Consider the following 20854-nt stretch of genomic DNA (forward strand, 5'->3'; position numbering starts at 1 on the left):
GAACCTCAAACGGGCGCTTCTTGCTTCCACAAAATCACACTATACTTGCAAAGACAAATATTCCATAATGACTTAATTCCCAATACTTTTTCTCTTCAGCCTCAATCTCAGATAATTATTCTACATCCTACAGAGAGAACTGAAACAATCAGAAAATAACTTCTATACATGTCCACTACACATCTACCAATCTCTCAGCATTTGCTCCCACATTCTTTGCTACCATAGATAGATAAATAATAATGTGACAAGGTTGGGCATGGCCTTTATACTAAAAAAAAAAAAAAATGATACTATCAGTACATCCTGTTTAACTGGAAAAATAAGTCAATTGACCCATATTTTAAATAGATCTTTGAGGAGTTCATTTAGATCACACAAAAATTGTGACATGAGTAACAATAAAATCACGTAATTTATCATAATAAAGTGGATGTACCCTTCGTTTGGGACACTTTTCCTACTCAAATAACTTTCTGCAGTTTTCTGTTAAATCTACATCTGAGCCAATCTCAAATGTTCTTGTGGAATGCCTCAAACCAGTACCGTACAGCATAACCTGAATGTTTTAAAAAGCTCAGAATTTTCACTGTATTTGAGATGAAGTCCTTCAGTAGAGATGGCATAGCTGATGAAAAGGCACTGACTGCACAATCATTGTTTCACACGTATAGTTACAGGCAATAATAGGCAGGCAGAACAAAATAAAAACCAAAATTAACCAACCAACCAACCGAAAAAGCAGCTAAGAGCATTGCCCTGTGCTTGCTTGTGGCTGACCAGCTTTTTCTGTATCCTGTCTTTTACTTGAGCCACTTATCTCTGTGGTAGCCATGGTGTCTCCTTGGTAACACTCTTTTTGTGTGATCCAGTATGCACAGCCCAGATCTTTTCCCATAGCCTGTTTGTATTGTTAATTATCATGACAATAGTATTTTCCAGCAGTCCATATTGTGCTATTCTTGGCCTCACATGATCCAGGATATAGGAAGATCCTAAATGGAAACCGGAGCAATTTACAGTTTTCAGTCCAGAGTCACTTAACTTGAATCAGATAAAACCTTTTCCTGTTTATAAAATTTCCAATTGCCTGATACATTCTTGTGATCTCTGGAAGGAAGCCAGAGATGGCATTGTCCCCCTCTCCATCTCCTTAGTATTCAAATGATTTCTTACATGTAACTAAAGGTAGACATTTTTCAACAACATTGGAGTATTTATCAGATTTTACATTAGACTCAGGGATGATATCAATTAACCACTTCTCAAGATGTTACGAAAATGCTACAATTGTTTGTAACTGGACTCAGACATTCAATAAATCTTCTAAGACTAGTGCCTCCTACAAAGGCTGAAGTCATGGCAGCACTTGAATCATGAAAGTGAATAACATATTGCGGAGCTGCTGCCAAGGAGAACATTCATGTAACGGCTGAGGATGAACTGAGAGGGCACAGAAATCAATCATGACAGTACGGTTTGATAAATTTTAGGATAAAGTTATGAAATACTATGGAAATTTAAAAAGTGGGAAGAAAACTATTTTTGGAATAGATGACTTCAGGAAACAAATGACAATTGAGTTGGGAACCACCTACTGGGAGTATTTTCATTACATCCAAGACCAAGATACTTCTACATACAAGATCAAATCTGTTTTCCAATCTATAAAAATAGTATTCCATAGTTGGTATATCTTTGAAACCATATTTAACAGTTTCTTCCCTAATTGAGAAGTTGAAGATACAACCAGAATGTATGAGTTTGTCCTCAGAGCACAGGGGCTAAAACTGTGACTTCCCTTTACCCTCCTGTGCCCTACTCACAGAGTGACTCAGGGAGGGACACTGAGTGGTTTCTGGTCTGCAGGTTGGGACCAGAAATGCACTAGAGGTAGCTTTATCTTATCAGACTACTGTCAAGTGACTCAGAACTTATTGCTAAGAAGTGATTGATTTTGATATAAAAAACAACACACAATGAAGGGCCTCTAGACAGACTGTTAATAGCTCTCTCCCAGCCACATTTTTTTTTTTTTTTTTTTGCCTCATGCTCAACTCTAGAATGCTTTAGCTATTATTAATCTCTTCCTTTAGCAATACTTCTTTTTTTAAAACTCTCTTGCAATACTGTTTATGTTGACAAGGTGTCTCGTGTTTCTCTTCCAGAAAATGGGTATATATAACCAATAACTTAGAGAAACAGGCAGGTTAAATATGTTAACCAACTGGTAGGTCCTTGGGGGACCAAGTAAAAAGACTTAACAATAGAGTCACATAGAGATAAAAAAGTGTTCTGTCTCCAACAGAGCAGGAGATCCTGAAAGAAGCATAAAATTAAACAGACATGGCCATGAATTCTGACAACTGTGTGACCTCAAACATGTTATTTCATCTCTCTGAATCTCAATTTTCCTATCAACTAACTTTTAAAATCATTGTAAGCATTAGAGAATAGCTGTAAATCACCAAATATAGTTTTCAGTATTTAATAGGTATTCTATAGTATATTAATTAGTAATGAAGGCTATGCAAATGCTAGGATTGCTTATAACTAATCAGCAAAGTTGTATATTTCATACTAAGAAAAAGCTGGGAACCAGGCACAGATAAGCCCCCTTCTGGTGAAGCACAAATAGCATAATGGAAATTGCACTCAGTTTGAAATTACAAGACTTGGGTTCTTATTTAGACATTACCGCCTACTAACTGCATATTTCCATAAAAATACTTAAACTCTTTGAGTCGTTTTTCCATATGAAGCCAATCATAATGTACCTTAGTAACACTGTAAATATAAAAGAGATGTTTGTAAAGCAGACTGTACACTATGAATGAAAGACGTAAAAAGTGTAATACCTCCTAAACTTACATGAATCATAGAGCATGCCTATTGGCTCAATAGAAGTATAAAATCTATTAAATTCTTGTAATAGCCTCTTATTGTGATCCACTTTTACTTGTAATAATGGGAAATAAAAGAATGTGTACTCCTGTTAGGTACCATATAAAAATAAAATTCAAGTGATCAAATCTAAAAATGAAAGACAAACATATAAATATATGATTCTAAGATTCATTCTTTCCCAAGATAGTCTTTTCATAATGTGGCACTCTTTTGGCCCTTTGTGCTGAAATGACAAACATTTTCTCAAGTTCGGAAGTTATTATGAGAAATATATAAATAAATCCTCAACAAACTTATTTTCCAGTACATGCAACAGGGTCTCCTGGATCTTTTCACATTGAGAAAAAATTTATTAAATCACCTCTCATGGAAGATACTGATAGAACAATATTGTAAATTAGTGACTGGAAACTGTATCTTCTCCTTTCAAAGACTGAATGATAATAATCCACTTGTGCTGGTCTAGAGACAAAAAATCCAAATCACTCCAAAATAAAATCACTGATGTAAAATTGAAGGCCCAACCTAGAATTATTCCTAAAAATAGTTTGTTTTAATGTTCATAATTTGGTTTGATATTTCTATCTTAATATGTCTATTTTAAAGTCAATGTTTTAATGAAATCATATTTCTTTTTTCCTACAGAATCTTTTAAACATGATATTCTGTGGTTGTAAATTTGTCTATTTATTATCTTAATTTTTCATTCTTGGAAATGCAGTGAAAATGGTTGATTATAATTCATCTGATTTCTCTTCCTTCCAACTGGATCTTCAGGAGTTTGCACTGTTTTCCTCTTCACTCCTTTCTCCCTTGGTGACGCTCCTGTCCCCAGCCTTCAGTTCTTGCCATCATTGCTCTTATCCTACTCCGCCTGTTCTAAACCACTGCTTGTAGTTTGGAGACACAACCACGAGGGTCCAAAATGAATTTCTTGATTATTTTCTTCTGTCTTACAGCACTGCTTCTCTCTTGCTTGGCTGGAATCGCAACAGTGCCATCTAATAATTGGTCTCCGTTCAGTAGTGCTTATTTCCCTATGCAGACCTTCTTACAGGGAGATGGCTGGCAGTCACTCAAGCATGTGTGAGAAGAGATATGCCTGGCGCCTCTGGCAGACAAAAGAGAAGCAGCTGTGGCCATTTCTCCACGTAGCTGGGGTGGGGTGGGGGGAGAGGGGGAAGAAGTTCTAAGGGAAAAGCAAACAAAGAAAAAGAAGAATAAATTTAGTGAAGCTGAAGAAGTTACTCAGTTTTCAAAGTCATCAGTGTAGTAGGGGATATTCTAGTAAATTCTTTTGTTTTAAGTTTTATTTTCTTGTTAGTAGTCATTTAGTGTCTATAAAACTATTGTTTATCTATTTGTGATAATTCCTTTGAATATGTGATTTGTCTTAGCTCTTTAAAGGAAATAAAATTTAGTTCTATAATGGAAACAAAGCTTATTTCCTATTTAAAATAATTTTGGTATCAGTTTGAAATGCTACTCAAGTACACAAAGTAAAAATACATAAATACGTATATGTGTGTGTGTATGCGTAAATAGCAAAAGATGAAAGTTACCTATAACGTCTAATCCATTCCTCAGATATAATCACTTGAAATAGTTTAAAGTGTATCTCAAAGCAAATTTGAATCTAAAATCTTAAAAATTCACGTACACATTTTAAGAACATCAACTTGTATGAAAATAGATGCATATTACCCAAATGAGGACAAACAAAGGCTATTTATTCAGAGCTTGCTCTAGCTAGGGAGTCAGCCACTATCCCATTCAGCAGATCCTCAAAGGCTGTCAGGGGAGTGGGCAACTTTCTGATGAAAAAAGAAACAGCCTCAGGTAAGCTCTAATCGAAGGTTGTTTCAGGGGGAAGCAGGAGGCGGGCTAACTAAAAGTGGGACACCTTATGTGACTGGTTTGGGGAGCACATTTGGCTTTCTCAGGTTGATCCTGAATTGGAAGCAGGCAAAGGAAAGGGGAGAAATAGGGAGGCTGGCAGTCTTTGGCCACGTCAATCATTTCAGGATGATTGCTGCATTGGGCTTCCTGGCCTGGTTGCTGCAGAAGTTGTTTGGCTTCCCAAGCTGGTTGCTACAGAGGTAGGGGTTAGAGTTCTGTTCTATTTTATTTATATTGTTCGGCCATTGTTCAGTTGTATATCCAGCCTGTCAATTTACACATAGATCCATTTTATTTCTACTACATAGTTTATCAAATTATTTTATATACGATATGAAGAAATGAAGAAAATATAGGAAGAGGATGTGTTTCACATCACATTTAAATAAAATAATCCCTTTTTGTGAAAAATGGGGAAAAACAATGCATTCTGACAAATTTAAGATTTCCCATTGCAGTGACTTATTATCACTGATATATTATTAGTTTTCAAATGTGAAGTTTGTACTACTAAAAAAGTCCTTTAAAAATGTATTATTTGAAGAGACCGGTCCTCATAGGAATACGAACAGAGTATGAGCGACTCACCACCTGGGGCCAGGATGAAGTGTTTTCCCTCAGGGGTATAGAATTGCATATCCATCCAATTGCATTATGGGTGGTTTTGCCCTTCTTTGGAAGCATCCGGTAGAGGCTACTTCCCAGACAGGATATTGAACCAGAGTTCTGCACTGGTATGACAATAACCACAGGCAGGTCCTGCAAATATTCATTTAGTGATAGTGTCTGAGGTTAACTCAACACAGCCTTGTTGTCACTTGTCAGGTAAATCAAAGGCACATAGTGTGTATTGAATGCCTGATGGTATCTAAGTGTATCAGTCATGCTTGAGTAATCCCAAGGGTTTAATTTAAAGAGAGGAATGGAAAATCTGCGTTGTATAAAAGTTGGGGGTCTAGGACATATGTTCTAGAAATAGGAAATCATAAAATGCTACATAAAATTCCTCCCCTTTTTGCAATTTTAATATGCTGTTTTATTTGGTGTATGAGTTCAACTAGAAATAGAAACTAGTTTTATTTTAAATAGCATAAAATATATTTAATTTGGTCTCTGACCACTTGGGTTTCTTTAGGGCAATGGTTCCCAAATTTATTATGGTAATTATACTTCAGAAACTTGGAATTTAATATTTATTTTCTTTTTCTTTTCTTATGTTTAAAATGAGATGGCTTTTATACTCACAAATAGCCTACTTTTATTTGTTTTCTGTGTATGGTGAAATCTTTTTTTTATTATTGTATTATTGCTTTGTTCTTCTCTCCTATGACTAAAAATAATATTCTAGAACAATGGAACATTTTCATGAATGTTGGTATCATATTTTTAATGTCCCTTCTCCATTACTTCTTCCTAACCCTTCAAAAAAACAATTAGGGCTGGAAATCATTTAAAAAATGTCCTAATATGAAAAAAAAAGGTTCTCTAATTGCTGTGAGGTGTGATCAAGGAGACTATAGCATAAGGAGAGAACAAGGAATATTTGAAAACAAAGAAACAGATTAGGAAATCAATATTCTAGTTATATAATCTATGTAATTGTTAGACTTAATACACTTGGCTATTCACTTTACAGAGAAGGAAATTTTGTGTTCGTTTGAAATATTGCTTAAAGGAATAGAGAAATTTTAAAAATACGGTGTTAAAAATGATGACATCACTTTAACCTCAACAATAGGACATCTGGTATAAGCGCGTGTGTTATAAAGATATACATATATTTCTCAGGAGTGAGCAATGCTCTCCATTCTTATCTTGAGTATCACATCTGCTGTGTTGTTTAAAATAATTAACTTCTTTGAACATAGAATCTTGGTTCATGCAAAATAATTTTAAAAGATCAAAATAATTTATTAAGCTTCAAAAACTGTTAGATTTATCAATGCTCATAGTTATATCATTCTATTTAAAATCTTTTTCCTTGTAACTCTTGTGGACAGATGAAACCACTTTGTAAAAGAGAAGGCAACTTCAGGAAGATTTTGTCAGAAGGAGAAGATTCTTTCTATAGCCTCCTGAGAATCTTGGCTTAAACACTGGTTCCACCAATAAGTGGAGACTTGTTTATCTATAGAATCATTTCTATCATTGGTGAATAAAACAGTCTTTTAGGAAGGGCAGAAAATTGCTTAATTACTTGTAAAATGGAGTTAGAGCTCTGCAGCTTATTGGACAACAGTATATAATGCTAGTCATTTCCTGGGCTCTCAAAGTAGGTTAAGCTATATTAACTCATGACTGAGAATGATTTATTTATTTATATTACCCAATAGGTTGATACTTTCCTGGGTATTGAATCTTTGGTTGAAAATTATTTTCTCTTAGAATTTTTTTTTTTTTTTTAAAGATTGGCACCTGGGCTAACAACTGTTGCCAATCTTTTTCTTTTTTAATCTGCTTTATCTCCCCAACCCCCTCCTGTACACAGCTGTATATCTTAGTTGCAGGTCCTTCTAGTTGTGGGATGTGGGACGCTGCCTCAACGTGGCCTGACGAGTGGTGCCATGTCTGTGCCCAGGATCCGAATCCTGGGCCGCCGCAGTGGAGCCTGCGAACTTAACCACTCGGCCACGGAGCCGGCCCCCTCTCTTAGAATTTGAAGGCCTTCTTCCACAGCCTTCAAGTATGCAGGCTTTCTGATCACTTCTGCTATTTGTCAGTGACTTTTGTCCCTAGAAAATTTTAGAATATGCTTTTCATCCGTGCTGTTCAGAAATTTCAAAATGATATATACCAGAGCAATTTGTTTTTATACATTTTACTTGGAAAGAAGGAAATACTTCTGATCTGATAACTTATGCTCTTCAGCCCTGAAGATTTCACTTTTACTTTTATTTGTGATTTTTTTCTTGCTCCATATTCTCTGTTTTCTGTTATTTAAGTTGTTTATAGTTTAATACTGTACTTTTTTTACTGTAGCGAATTTTGAAGAGGAAATAATTCCTCAGGGATTTGGGGAACATTTTGGAGGAAATAGGACTTGCTATGTGTCTTGAAACAGGTGGTTAAGGACGTGATGTAGTGGGGGGGTAGACATGTAAAATCATGTAGACATGCAGTGGCTGTAGACATGTGAAATCAAAGGCAGACCAGCATGCAAATCAAAGCAGATTGAAGATAGTGACCAGATTTACTTATTTATTTTTATTTATTTATTTTTTCTTTTGAGGAAGATTAGCCCTAAGCTAACATCTGCTGCCAATCCTCTTCTTTTTGCTGAGGAAGATTGGCCCTGAGCTAACATCCATGCCCATCTTCCTCTACTTTATATGTGGGATGCCTGCCACAGCATGACTTGATAAGTGGTGTATAGGTCTGAGCCCAGGATCGGAACCGGTGAACCCCAGGCTGCTGAAGCAGAACGTGCTAACAATGGCTGTGCCACCGGGCTGGCCCCAGGACAGATTTATTTTTGATGAGGTAGTTTTACAGTTGGAGATTAGTAGGAATGATGGTTCAAAGGAACTATTCTGATCATTTTGAGGAGGTTCTTGAGTTCATGCCCCAGAAAACATTCCACTATGTGAAGGGGGAGGTCAGTGAATATTTTTGCTGTGGAGCGAGATAATTGAAAGTATTCTTAAAGGAGCAATCTAGTTGTGTTGAGGAGGAGAGATAGTAGAGAGATGAGGTAAGAGGCAGTGAAACAACACAGAAGGCTTTAACTTGCAAAACTGCTTTCCTTGCGTCACTGTTTTCTGAGAACTACAGTCTCCTCATCACTTCTCAGTCCCCAACACTCTCCTGCCCTTTGCTGGCCCTGGAGCCTGGCCCTCTAAGGCTCTCATCCTCTTTCCTCACCTAGTGATATCTTACACCCGCTTCAAATCTTGCTCAAGTCTCAAGTTCCTCCACTTGCTACCTCATCAGCCCCTCAACCTAGTTAGAATGACCCTCTCCTCTTTGATCACGTTTCTCTTTTGCAATACATCTATTATTGGTACCTTTATCTTGCTTAGTTGTTACTTAATTCTGAACCAGTTCCCCCAGATAGTCCTGGAGACAGGGCACTCAGTTTTATTCACTCATATGCTCAGAAAAACTGTTGGTGAAATCTGAGTTAGATTAAGTCATGGCAAGGAACATGTTGTATGTCTGATGACTTTAGTCACTCCTGGATGATTTAAGCAAAGAGCAAAAGACGCAGCATGTAAATTAGATTCCACTGCACCACCTAGACAAGATAAATCATAATCCAGACATCCCAAACATTGGATTCATTCTGAGAAAATGAGCTGTTGAATCAGTATTCATCAAGCTTAGTCGGACAAAATAAAATTCCAATTATCTACATGAGAAATATATTCTATGCAAAAACGCAGAGACATAAACTAACCTGAAAGCATTTAAAACCACTTGTTTGTCTGAGTGATACATTACAGCACATACTACCAAGAGTTATCTAAGCAGGGAGGAGCAGATCATACTGTTTCCAAATTTCAATGTTTCAGTACGTATCATTTCACAAATAACTTAGAGACTGAGATGGTAAAATATCAATTAACTTTAATGAAGCTGATCAACAGAAAATGAAACCCTTTTTAATAAAGATAAAATGTCTATGAAACCGTAATTAAGAAACGTGATGCAAAGGTTGATTCTATAATCAAAAGTCATAAAAATTACAAGTCAATTTTGTAATTACATTTTTAAAAATGTTATTAGGCAATATTTGACACACATCAATATCATATATAAAAATATAATCACATATTTAAATTATAAAGCTTAATAGCAAAATAAACATCCCTCCCCAAACTCAACACCCCAGTTAACATCTAGTGCATTTCCAACACCCCTTCTGCTATCTGTGTCTTCCTATCCCATCCTCTGCACACTACCAAGCAAGGAGCCACTGTCAGGAATTTTATATTCATCATTCCATGGCCATTCTTTTATTATCTTTGCCACATAAAACATGCAACTCTAGGCAACATGCACTTTTAACTTTCTGAGTTCTCTAAAATGGTATTACAGTGTCCACTGTCATCTTTGACTTGCTTTTTCCACTCACAATTATTTCTAATTTTCATCCAAATTGGTATCGGTAGATGTTGTTCATTTTCACTGCCTATAAAACTCATTCTCCCGAAAATGGGCATTTTAATTGCTTCCAACTTTTTATTATCGATAGCACTATTATGAATATTGTTTTGGGGGTGGGGAATGGGTGCAGATTAAAAATAGAATTACTGGAGTATTCATCTTGTGAACATTTAATCTCACGAGATTGTGCCAAATTGATTTTCAACGTATTCCAACTGTGTATAAGAGTTGCCATTGAGTTACATCCTTGCTGTTAATCAACATTTTACCAAAACATATTTAAATACAGGATACACATTAAATACATTAGACCCTGGCCATGGTAGGGAACAGAATAAAAGTAGGGATTTGAGTTAAAAAAAAGTAAAATTAAAGAAAAAGAGAGGACATTTGCACCTGGAAATAATAAAAATATAATATAAATTATCTATTATACAGATGTTACATATATGAAATATTAAAATATGCCATGAGGGGCTGGCCCCGTGGCCGAGTGGTTAAGTTCGCGCGCTCCGCTGCAGGCGGCCCAGAGTTTCGTTGGTTCGAATCCTGGGCGCGGACATGGCACTGCTCATCAAACCACGCTGAGGCAGCGTCCCACATGCCACAACTAGAAGGACCCACAACGAAGAATATACAGCTATGTACCGGGGGGCTTTGGGGAGAAAAAGGAAAAAATAAAATCTTTAAAAAAAAATAAAATAAAAAAAATAAAATAAAATAAAATAAAATAAAATAAAATATGCCATGAAATTTGGAGAATGAGTCACTCACTGCTTGAAACTGAGCTAGACGGAATTAAAATAAAAAAATAAAAATTAATTTCGTTATCTATAAAAAACTAGATTTGTACATATTTTCTTAGTACTTTGGAGATATTATTCTAATATCTATCACAGTCATTATTGCTGTTGGCAAACAATTGTCACTCAAATTGACATTCCTTTGAGGAGATTTGTCTTTTCTCTCTAGTATATTTTAAGGACTTCTTTTACTAGTCTCCATTTTGTTTTTCCCTCCAATAGTTTTAAGTATTGCTTACTTTTTACTTTATCTTTCAGCAGTAATAGAAACTATTCAGTGGCCATTTCCTGACATATTTCCTCTCTCTCATTTCATTTGTTTTGTTCTTCTGGGATTCAAATTAGACATATGCCAGGCCTTCTGTTCTCAAAACAGCTTACTCTTGCTTTTATTTTATCCATCCCCGTGCTGCTTTTTGCCATACTGTAATTTCTTTAGATCTGTTTTCTAGTTCATCAGTCCCTCTTCAGTTTTGTCTAATCTATAGTTCAACCCATACATTCTTTTTTTATTATTATTTCAATAATTATTTTTTTTTTCTTAAAGCTTGTTTTGGTTCTTCCAAATTTTCTGATCATTTTGAATAGTTCCTTGTTAATTTTTTCCTTTTTATGACTTTATGTTTTTTTATCTAAATATTTCATATATGGTTATTTTATATTTCATACATGATGATTCTAAACGGTGCCAAAATATGCCACTTTGGCATAAGGATTACTTTGAGTTAAAGGTACTTGAAAAAAGAGAAAGGCATTCTAATCATTTTTCTTTCTGGAACAGCAGATAAAACTCCCATGTGAGAGATGCCCTCCCTGTACCAGGAGAAAAGAAACATTCTTCAATGGGGAGTCAAAGTCTAGAGAATTCTGTACAAACAGACCTTGTTGAAATAATTCTTATCTTCCATTAGCCTTTCTATATATATTATTTACTTTTACACAATTGTCTCTCCTTGTTCAAACTTGTATAAAAGCATTTAGGTCTTGTCAATTCTTTGGGTCTTTCTCTCTTTACGTCACATAAAGGTAGTATTTGTATGCTTTACTCCTATTAACCTTTTTTACATCAATTAAATTCTTGGGTCCGGTAAAAAACCCTGGGACGGCAAAGGCAGAGTTTTACCTCTGCTGTAATTCCAATAGCTTAGGGTCTTGGGGCTCCTAAACTAATACCTTTTTCCCACTGACCCTTATTTATGGTCATTTGTTTGCTTATGTGCTTGGTGCTCTTTATTATAGGGTTATTTAGTTGAACTTGATCAGTGATCTTTCAGAGTAGATACGTATTTCTTCCTTCCAGGAATCAGGGGAGCTCCAAACTGGGACCAATTTATCCACCTTCTAGGGTTCTGGCCTTAATTAAAGAGCCTAAAGACGTCTATCTTGAAAATAGTTCATGGTCCAGTCACCTGACTCCAGCACTGACGGCATTGTCCCTGAGAGGAAGCCCGTTCTTTGGGTGTTAATAGGCACGCTCTCATTCCAGTTTCAATCTCTTTTTCTGAGTCTGTTGCTTTTGTTTTGTCTCCTTGGAGATGCTCCCAAATTCTGATTAATCCCGTTAATATAATAAAACTATGTGTTATGTAAGATCTAGTTTCATTTTGTGTTCCTAAAGGCTACACAAAGCAACTGCTGGGACTGGAAAGTCTGTAAACTTGACTTTTAAGAGATTAGAAGGCCTGATATGTACTTCAAAGTAAAAATGGCGGTTACATTATTTGGGTTAATTTTAATATTGATGACTACAGTACTAAATCATCTTTAAAAATTAAACTAATGTTGGGGCGGCCTGGTGGCATAGTGGTTAAGTTCGCCTGCTCCACTTCGGTGGCCCAGGGTTTGCATGTTCAGATCCCTGGTGCAGATCTAGCATCACTCATCAAGCCATGCTGTGGTGGCATCCCACATAAAATAGAGGAAGACCAGCACAGATGTTAGCTCAGGGACAATCTTCCTCTCTCTCTCACACACACACAATTAAACTGATATTAGTGTCAAATAGTATTTAATTTTTTGTAACTGCTTAGAACTAAGCTAGGAATCTCACTCTGTAAAGCCATAGAGCTCATTAAAGAACAGGTTAAAAGCTCTTAAGAAAGATCACCTCAGCCAGCATTTCTTTTCCTCCCAAAAGGCTGGTCAGTGTGTCTTTGCCTGTGTGTTAGCCTAATGCTAATTCCACAGTCAAATATTTCCTGATCCAAAAGGTATTCCTTTAGCTCCAACTCTCTACAGCAGGGTCCAGTGTAATCTTCAGAACTCTCATAATGTTCCTAATCTCTGTGCGCTTACTCACACAGGTGTACTAATGATTAGAATATCAAACATAGGAATCACAGTCCACAAACTCAAGTATATAGGAAATAGCCATTTTAAATCTTTTATTTTTTTAAATAAGCAAATTTAAATGGATTCTAAGTCTCCATACATGGTAGGCAGGGAATTCTAATTCAGTCATTATTAGAGCCCCTTTTTCTTTCAAGGTATCAGTGAAATATGGCCTGGGAAAGGAAGCCAGATCCACTAACATCTGAACCACGGTAGTAACAGCTGGAAACATTACTGCCTAAGTGTGAAGAGGTTAACATCTAGAAACTCTGTTTTCATGGTTTGCTTAGAGTAAGAATGCTGTCCCAAGGCTGGGAATTCTGATGTTTATTGTTCGACATCCACAGCCTCTTATAATCTTTACCTTCAGTGTCTTCCCACCTATTGTTAGACAAGAGGAAATACCTCTGCCTTTCCTCCTGATCTTTCAAATTTTCCTTTTCGCCTCTACTTACATTCACGAGCATTTCTACTAATTCCTTCATCCCAAGGCTTTAGACACCAAATGGGAAGAAAGGAGGTGTCTTACGCAGTTTTTATTTTTGGCCCAGCAATGCAACTTCCCCTGAGGCTTTGGAATGCAAAAGATTTTGGCTACCTCAATGAAGCAGAGGGAGAGAGGGGTTGCAGAGAGAAAGGACAAAAGTGATTATCTTGCCACAATAATTACTGCTGATATTTATTTAATATTTCTTGAAAGCATGGTACGTGCCAGAAAGGAAGCTAAGAAACTTGCTTTACAGTCATTTTCTCATTTAATCCTCACAACAACCGTAATAGGTACTAATATTATTTCAAAATATTATTATTATTAATATTATTTACAAAAGGCTAACACGAGTTTAAATCGCAGCCCCGATCCCACTGATTTAAACCCCAATGATCAGACAATCGGACTGTAAGTGACAGTGCCTTTGGTCATGGATTAGGCTCCTGAAATCTTGCTTCTTCCCTAGTTCCTCCTTTAGTAACTACCTAAACAACCAATCCAGGATTTCCAATTCACATTAGAGATCTATATTTCTTCTGACAGTTTTCTCTGAGGATCTGGAGCCCTCCTACGATTGAACCTCAGACTGATGAATGGAAATCTCACTATCTGTTTTTCGAAAGACTTCTCCTAAGGCCAGCTTCTAATCACAGCCAGCCATTCCACAGAATCACCTAAAGTCGTGCTCTGTAAATCTGCTCAAAGAATTGCTGCTGTTGCCCTAAACCCATATGTGACATGCTGAGGTGGCAGCCTATCCCGCCCAGTTTGTCCCATCGGCATGGCTGTTTTGTGCCTGTCTCTCTCCCATTCCTTCCCTTTACCAGACACCTGGCATGACCCCCTGGACGTTAAGGATGACTAAATAACATGTAGACTATAGTAAACCAAGAGGTACTTTAACAGTAAAAGTCATTTTGGTCAGTGAGTAAATAGTTACACTATATAAGCATTTGGTCTTTGGTGCCATATGTATAAGCAGAAGTAATTTAAAAATCAATTCTACTCAGTAAAGCAAGGCTTATAGAGAGAGTCAGTATGAAAATTTCTTACTTAAAAATGTGTTAAACATACACAGTTAAGAGTTTCAGACACTGGGGCCGGCCTGGTGGCGCAGCAGTTAAGTGTGCACGCTCTGCTTCGTTGGCTCGGGGTTCGCTGGTTGGGATCCTGGGTTCGGACATGGCACCACTTGGCAAAAGCCATGCTGTGTGGTAGGCGTCCCACATGTAAAGTAGAGGAAGATGGGCATGGAGGTTGGCTCACTGCCACTCTTCCTCAGCAAAAAGAGGAGGACTGGCAGTAGTTAGCTCAGGGCTAATCTTCCTCAAAAGAAAAAGAGTTTCACACATTATAAAACAATTTGCTCCTTGAAACTTCAAGTTTTCTTAGAATGAAAGGAGTGATGGGAAGATTTTAAGGATGATTTTAATCATCCTGGAGAACACACTCCCAGATCAAAGTGAACAACTTTGGAAATGCTCAAATAGTTAGACTGTGCAGGAATTAGAAAGCAAGAACATTTAAAAATTGGTAAGTAGTATACATTGTAAATTATACAAGAGGAAATTTTATACTATGAATAAATTATGATAAAATATGTATCTGCTCTATCATTGACCTATTGAACAATCTTACATTTTTATTACTTGGCCTGTATAAAAAGATAAGTATCAGTGTTAAATTTGAATATCGTATTTACAAATATTTCTCTTTCACATGCATAAACTGTTGTCAGATCCCAAAAGGCAACTGTATACTGCTTTTTCAAAGTCTGGAAACTCAGGCTAAAATTGGTGTTATTAGGCAGATGAGTATGCCAAAAATATTCAGTCATATATTTTGTTAGATACACAAAGAACCTAGCACCTGCTTCACTTTTTCAGTACTGTTCTATGCCATATCTTTAATTTATTAGGAACAAGTATGTCTTAATTACTGCAATGACATGAGACTACAGTACTTTTTCCGAGTCTGTTTCACAGAATAGAAACTAAAGATTTAAAAAATCTAATTAAATGACTCAAAAGGTTACTTACCTGTTACCCAGAAAAGCATAAGAAAATGCAAACAAGAAAAAAAAAGGGCATGATTCTTACAAATCCCTAACATTCTCAGCAGCGTGTATGTGCGTGGGGAGTAGTACGTGCGTATTTTTAATAAGGAATAACAGGTGCTTCCAAAATACATTATATTTGCCTATGGTAGCCTTTCCTCAATTGTAACGATGTGTTTACATGCCTGTCTACACCTGTGCCTTTAAGGCAGACTACAAAGTTTAGGGTATCATGAGAATTTAAGCTCCAAGATGTTCTGTACAGTCACTGGCGTTTGGAGACATTTTTATGTCTTAGTTGCAAGGGAGCAGGACAAGTGGTACAACTTCATTTTCATCAATAGGGTCAAAATATCACATGACTACTGCCCTACCCTTTGGAAAGAAGATGAGGTAAGATATTGAATAGATAAATGATGTCTCAATTGCCATCTTCAGCTCGCTTCCTATTAGTAGTGTTTGAAAAGATAATTGCTTCCTGAATGCATCCAAAATAAGGAATGATTACAAAATCCTATGAAATAAAATAATACATAGCTATTAAAGAGCCTATTTAAAACACATGAAAGTGCTCAGTCTATCAAAGTATGAATGCAATGTAAATTTACTGTTACAATAAAGTTATAGATATGTTTTAGATATATAAGCTTATATACACAGAATAAACAACAGAATAGAAATATACCAAAATACTAAGGATGGTTATCTCTAGGTAGTAATATTATGATAATTGTCTTTGCTGTATTTTCCACATTTTTAAACCAAAAAACTGCACTGTTAAAAAGGGAAAGTAAATGTTATTTTAACCATATTTTAAATTAAACTATTCTTACCTTTTATGTTTTTCTATATACTTCACAATGTCAATCTCCATTATTCTCACAATAGAAGATTCTTGGATTATTACACTTTGTCTCTTTAGATATTCTGTAACAGAGAAATTTAATGGTTATTTCATGATTACACAATAAAGCATTTATTAAATATAAAATATTAAAAACTAACACAAAGCACAGATCTAATCTTAAACGCAAAGCATAACTAACAAATAAAATCCTGATATAAAAAGGTTAATACAACCATATATTTAATCCTGATACATTTTACAATTTTTGAAATATAAGCATTTAGTCTTGTCAATTTAATGCTATAAAAATACGTATTTTCAGATTTTTGGTAACTGATTCTTTAAATCTGTAAAGTTAGTATTTTATTATTGTAAATCTAACTTAGACATTAGTTTCTTAAGAGAAGAAAGAATGTAAATAATTTGTACATGAAACACAAAGGTTAACATGTAGCTAAAACATTGTAATCCCAAATGAATTACTAAAAGAAAGAAAGATGTGGTAGAATTATTTAGTGCTGCACGAATGCTAGGCTTACATATTCTGTAATTTAATCATTTCCTACTATTTTTAAGAAGCTTAGCTTTATACATTTTACAAACTGACTTTGTCTAGACAAAGGAAACAATCAGCTATTTTTGTCAAAGTTCTCTTTATTAAAATGAAATAATTAGATATGTTAGTGGTCTTGGCTCTGAGACTCCATTACAATTTTATTAAAACTAAAATAAAAAAAATACACCGTTCTCTATTATTCTTGTTATTACTTAAAATTACCTTTCCATTTGGATAAGGAGTAAAATTTAGTCTGAAAGCCATATACTTTTTTTCTGGAGGACACATGCGTTACAGATGAGACTATCCTCACAGCCCTTCCCCGGCAGATTTCTCCAGTGATTTCATGATCATGGTATTGTCTTCTAAAATATAAAGTAATGCTTGAAAATCATTGAAATATTTATAGCATAAGAAATAGTTAATGATGTTTTCATGAAATGTAAAGATCAAAACTGTTTGCAATAAAGCATTTCAGTGTGCCTATAAATTTATATACGTACTTTTTATACTCACTGTATTATTTACTTCATATTATATAGTTCTACTAAGTATAACAGATACAAAACAACAATGGCTTAAAGAAGCATAAAAGTCCAGGCTGATGGGGTGCTCTGAGTGTCAGAGACCCAGGCTCCTTCCTTCTTGTTGTTCTGCCATCCCTGGGGTGGGTTCCTCCTCCTCAGAGTCCATAATGACTCATCACCACATTTACAGTCTAGCCTTAAAAAAGAGGATGGGGCAGGTAGTAGACAGCACATTCCTTCCTCTTAAGGGTACATCCTATTAGTTGCACCCATTATCTTTTAATGTATCTCATTGGCCACAACTTAATTTCAGAGCTAAGGCTAGCTACCAAAGAGACTAGAAAATGTCGTCTCTATTCTTTGTGGTTATGTGACCAATTAAAAATAAGGAACTCTGTCACTATGAAAGAAGAGAAGAATATATACTGGGAGAAATCTAGTAGCTTCTGCTGTAGTCAGATTTGCACAAGCTCTAAAAGTCTAGTCCCTCAAAACCACCATGAGATATCACCTCACATCTATTAGAATGGCTATCATCAAAAAGACAAGAAATAACAAGTATTGGCAAGGATGTGGAGAAATGGGAACACCTGTCCACTATTGGAGGGAATGGAAATTGGTGCAGCCACTATGGAAAACAATATGGAGATTTCTCAAAAAACTAAAAATAGAACTACCATATGATCCAGCAATTCCACTTCTGGTATGTATCCGAAGAAAACAAAAACACTAACTTGAAAAGATATATGCACCCCTTTGTTCATTACAGCATTATTTACAGTAGCCAAGATATGGAAACAACCTAAGTTTCCATTAATGGATGAATAGATAAAGAAATTGTGGTATACATGTACAATGGACTATTATTCAGCCATAAAAAATAATTAAATCTTGCCATTTGTTACAACATGGATGGACCTCGAGGGCATTAGGCTAAGTGAAATAAGTCAGACAGAGAAAGACAAACACCATATGATCTCTTTTACACATGTAGTCTAAAAACAAAAACAGACTCAGATACACAGAACAGATTGGCGGTTTCAAGAGGTAGGGGTGGGAGGGGGGTGGGAGAAACAGGTGAAGCGCTTTTTTTTGTAGTTAAAAAAGAAAGCCTAGTCCCTGAAAAAGTGTAATTGTTAAAAGAAGACTGAAATAGAATCTTTTCTTGATTTATACACTATACTTGTACTAGACTTAAGCATTATTATTTTGACTTCTAGTCAATATAGAATATGCTTGTCATTGCATCAAAATCAAGTGTCAAATTTGGAATCTTTTCCAACCATGTAAGAGGGAGGCCCCAACTAAAGCAATGTGGCTAAATTTTGTTTGTTTGCTACAGCACAGACTCAAAAAAAGTTACAGAAACCCTGGGGAGTCTTGTTCACTGGCAAAGTATATCAGAAGGAATCAGTTACTAAAAACACTAGTATTTATATTATATTTAATAGAGTTAGTATTTAGATTTAGTTACATTTTACATCTTTGCTTACAACTTGTTCCTACGTTTCAGTCCTTCTTTCTGGAATTACTTTCCTTCCACCTAAAATACCTATTTTAGAATCTCCATTAAGAAAAGTGTCTTAAATACGAAATGTATTTTGCCTTTATTCTTGATAGTTTTGTGGATATAGAGTTTTAGGTTGACAGTTACTTTCTCTCAGCACTTTGAATATATTATTCCCTTGATTTCTATTGGCTTTCAAAGTTGCTGTTACAAACTTAGCCATCGAATGATTGTTTCTTTTAGGTAGTCTGAATCTTCTCTCTGGTATTAAATTCTTAAGACTGCAAATAACACTCTTATTTGACGCAGATTTTGAACAATTTTGTATGTAGTTATATTACAGTCACTCACTTCCATTGTGATCTACTTTATTAAGAATAACGTAACTAAATAACTAATATTTATTTAGCACTTACCATGTGCAGGACGTGTTAAAAACACCTCGCCTTATTTATCTCATTCAGTTCTCTCAATTTTTGGATGTAGTTACTCTGGTTACCTCCGTTTTCGGTATGAGGAATACGAGGCTCAGGAAGGTTAGATAACCTCCCCCAGAGCGCTCAGCTAGTAAGTGAGAGGGTAGGAGAGCAAAGACTGAAGTCACGGAAGTAACGCAAGCCTGGCTCAGGTGAAAACTATTTATCATCTGAATGTCAGACGGTGCAGCTCTTTGTAGCCCGCTAGGCGAAGGAGGAACTACATTTCCCAGAATGCTTTCCTGTGTGCTTCCAGGTTAGTGTCAGCAGAAGGATTGATTTGCGGGCGATTTGGAAGGCGGGAGGGACGTAGCGGTCATTACTCTCCGAAGGTCGTCCAGGTAGCTGCGGTGGGAATCCGCTGCAGAGGTGCCAGCCAGGGCATTCAAACTTGCCTTGCTGTCCTTTGCTCGATATCCTACTCCCCTTCCTGCCAGGCTGCCGGCTCTGGTGACAAACAGTGACCCCACCAGCCCCACCTCTCATGCCAACAGGTGCCGAGGCAACAGCTCTGCAGAGACTTCTCCCGCTTCGCCTTCTCTTTTCTGTTCTGCTCGCTCGGCGGGACAGGACCGCCTTGCGGGATTTCCCTGACCGCTTCCACGCTTTCATCGCTGCTCAGGAGCAGGAGAACTGGCCTCCACCTCTTCTTTCCAGACCCTGCTTCTCCCGGCCTCCCACAACTGGCTATGTCTAACCACTCTAATAAATCCCTTCTTCCATAACAATCGCAATGATTCCGTATCCCTATTTGAACCCTGAATGAACTCAAGAGCAGTGTTTCCAAAACTTTCTTGTATGTACTTGTTAAAATGCAGATTCTAGGACCCCTGTCTTAGATAGTCTGGTTACTAGGCAGGGCGAGATTCTGACTTTCATGGGCCCTAGGCACCTTTAGCGTCAGTGTACCCCTTTATCTATAAAAAAAAATTAAACTTATTTTACAACTGGTATATACAAAGAAAAATATAATTCAAGCTGGATTCTATTTATTTATTTTTTCTTCCAATTTTAAAAGAAGTTAGAACATTTTCTTGCATCCTGAAAGTATCGTGGACACTAGGCACTGTGTCTACTGTGGCTAATGGAGAAGTTCGCCCTGTTGCTACGTTTGGAGAGGGGCCAGGTATATGCATCTTAGCAAGCCTCCCTTGTTGATTCTTCTCATTGGGCAAGTTTGAGAAGCACTGCTGGAGGATATGGGTTCCTCAGGACCTCAGAGAAGCTCTGTGATCACACTGTCAAAGGGTAAACAATGAAAAACAGCCTTCTGTAGAAGACAACACATTTGTGGGGAAAACACTTTTTAAGAAGTACAGTAACAACAAAACCTAGCCCCGAAAAATAGC

At 36.4% G+C, this 20854-nt stretch overlaps 1 long non-coding RNA gene across 2 annotated transcripts; it reads right to left on the reverse strand.

Annotated features, from left to right (window-relative positions):
- Nucleotides 1-3234: 3234 nt before the first annotated feature.
- On the reverse strand, nucleotides 3235-19741 carry LOC103557962 (uncharacterized). Of its 2 annotated transcripts, XR_011539061.1 has the most exons (4): nucleotides 19446-19677; nucleotides 17218-17360; nucleotides 16426-16519; nucleotides 3235-4096 (listed from the first exon to the last, which is right to left on the reverse strand). It is a non-coding gene; the product is annotated as an uncharacterized lncRNA (long non-coding RNA). The 2 variants fall into 2 exon arrangements; XR_011539060.1 differs by lacking the exon at nucleotides 17218-17360 and having other exon boundaries at nucleotides 19446-19741.
- Nucleotides 19742-20854: the final 1113 nt, after the last annotated feature.

This window comes from Equus przewalskii, chromosome 4 (assembly GCF_037783145.1).
Source record: "Equus przewalskii isolate Varuska chromosome 4, EquPr2, whole genome shotgun sequence".
In the NCBI taxonomy this organism is placed as follows: domain Eukaryota; kingdom Metazoa; phylum Chordata; class Mammalia; order Perissodactyla; family Equidae; genus Equus; species Equus przewalskii.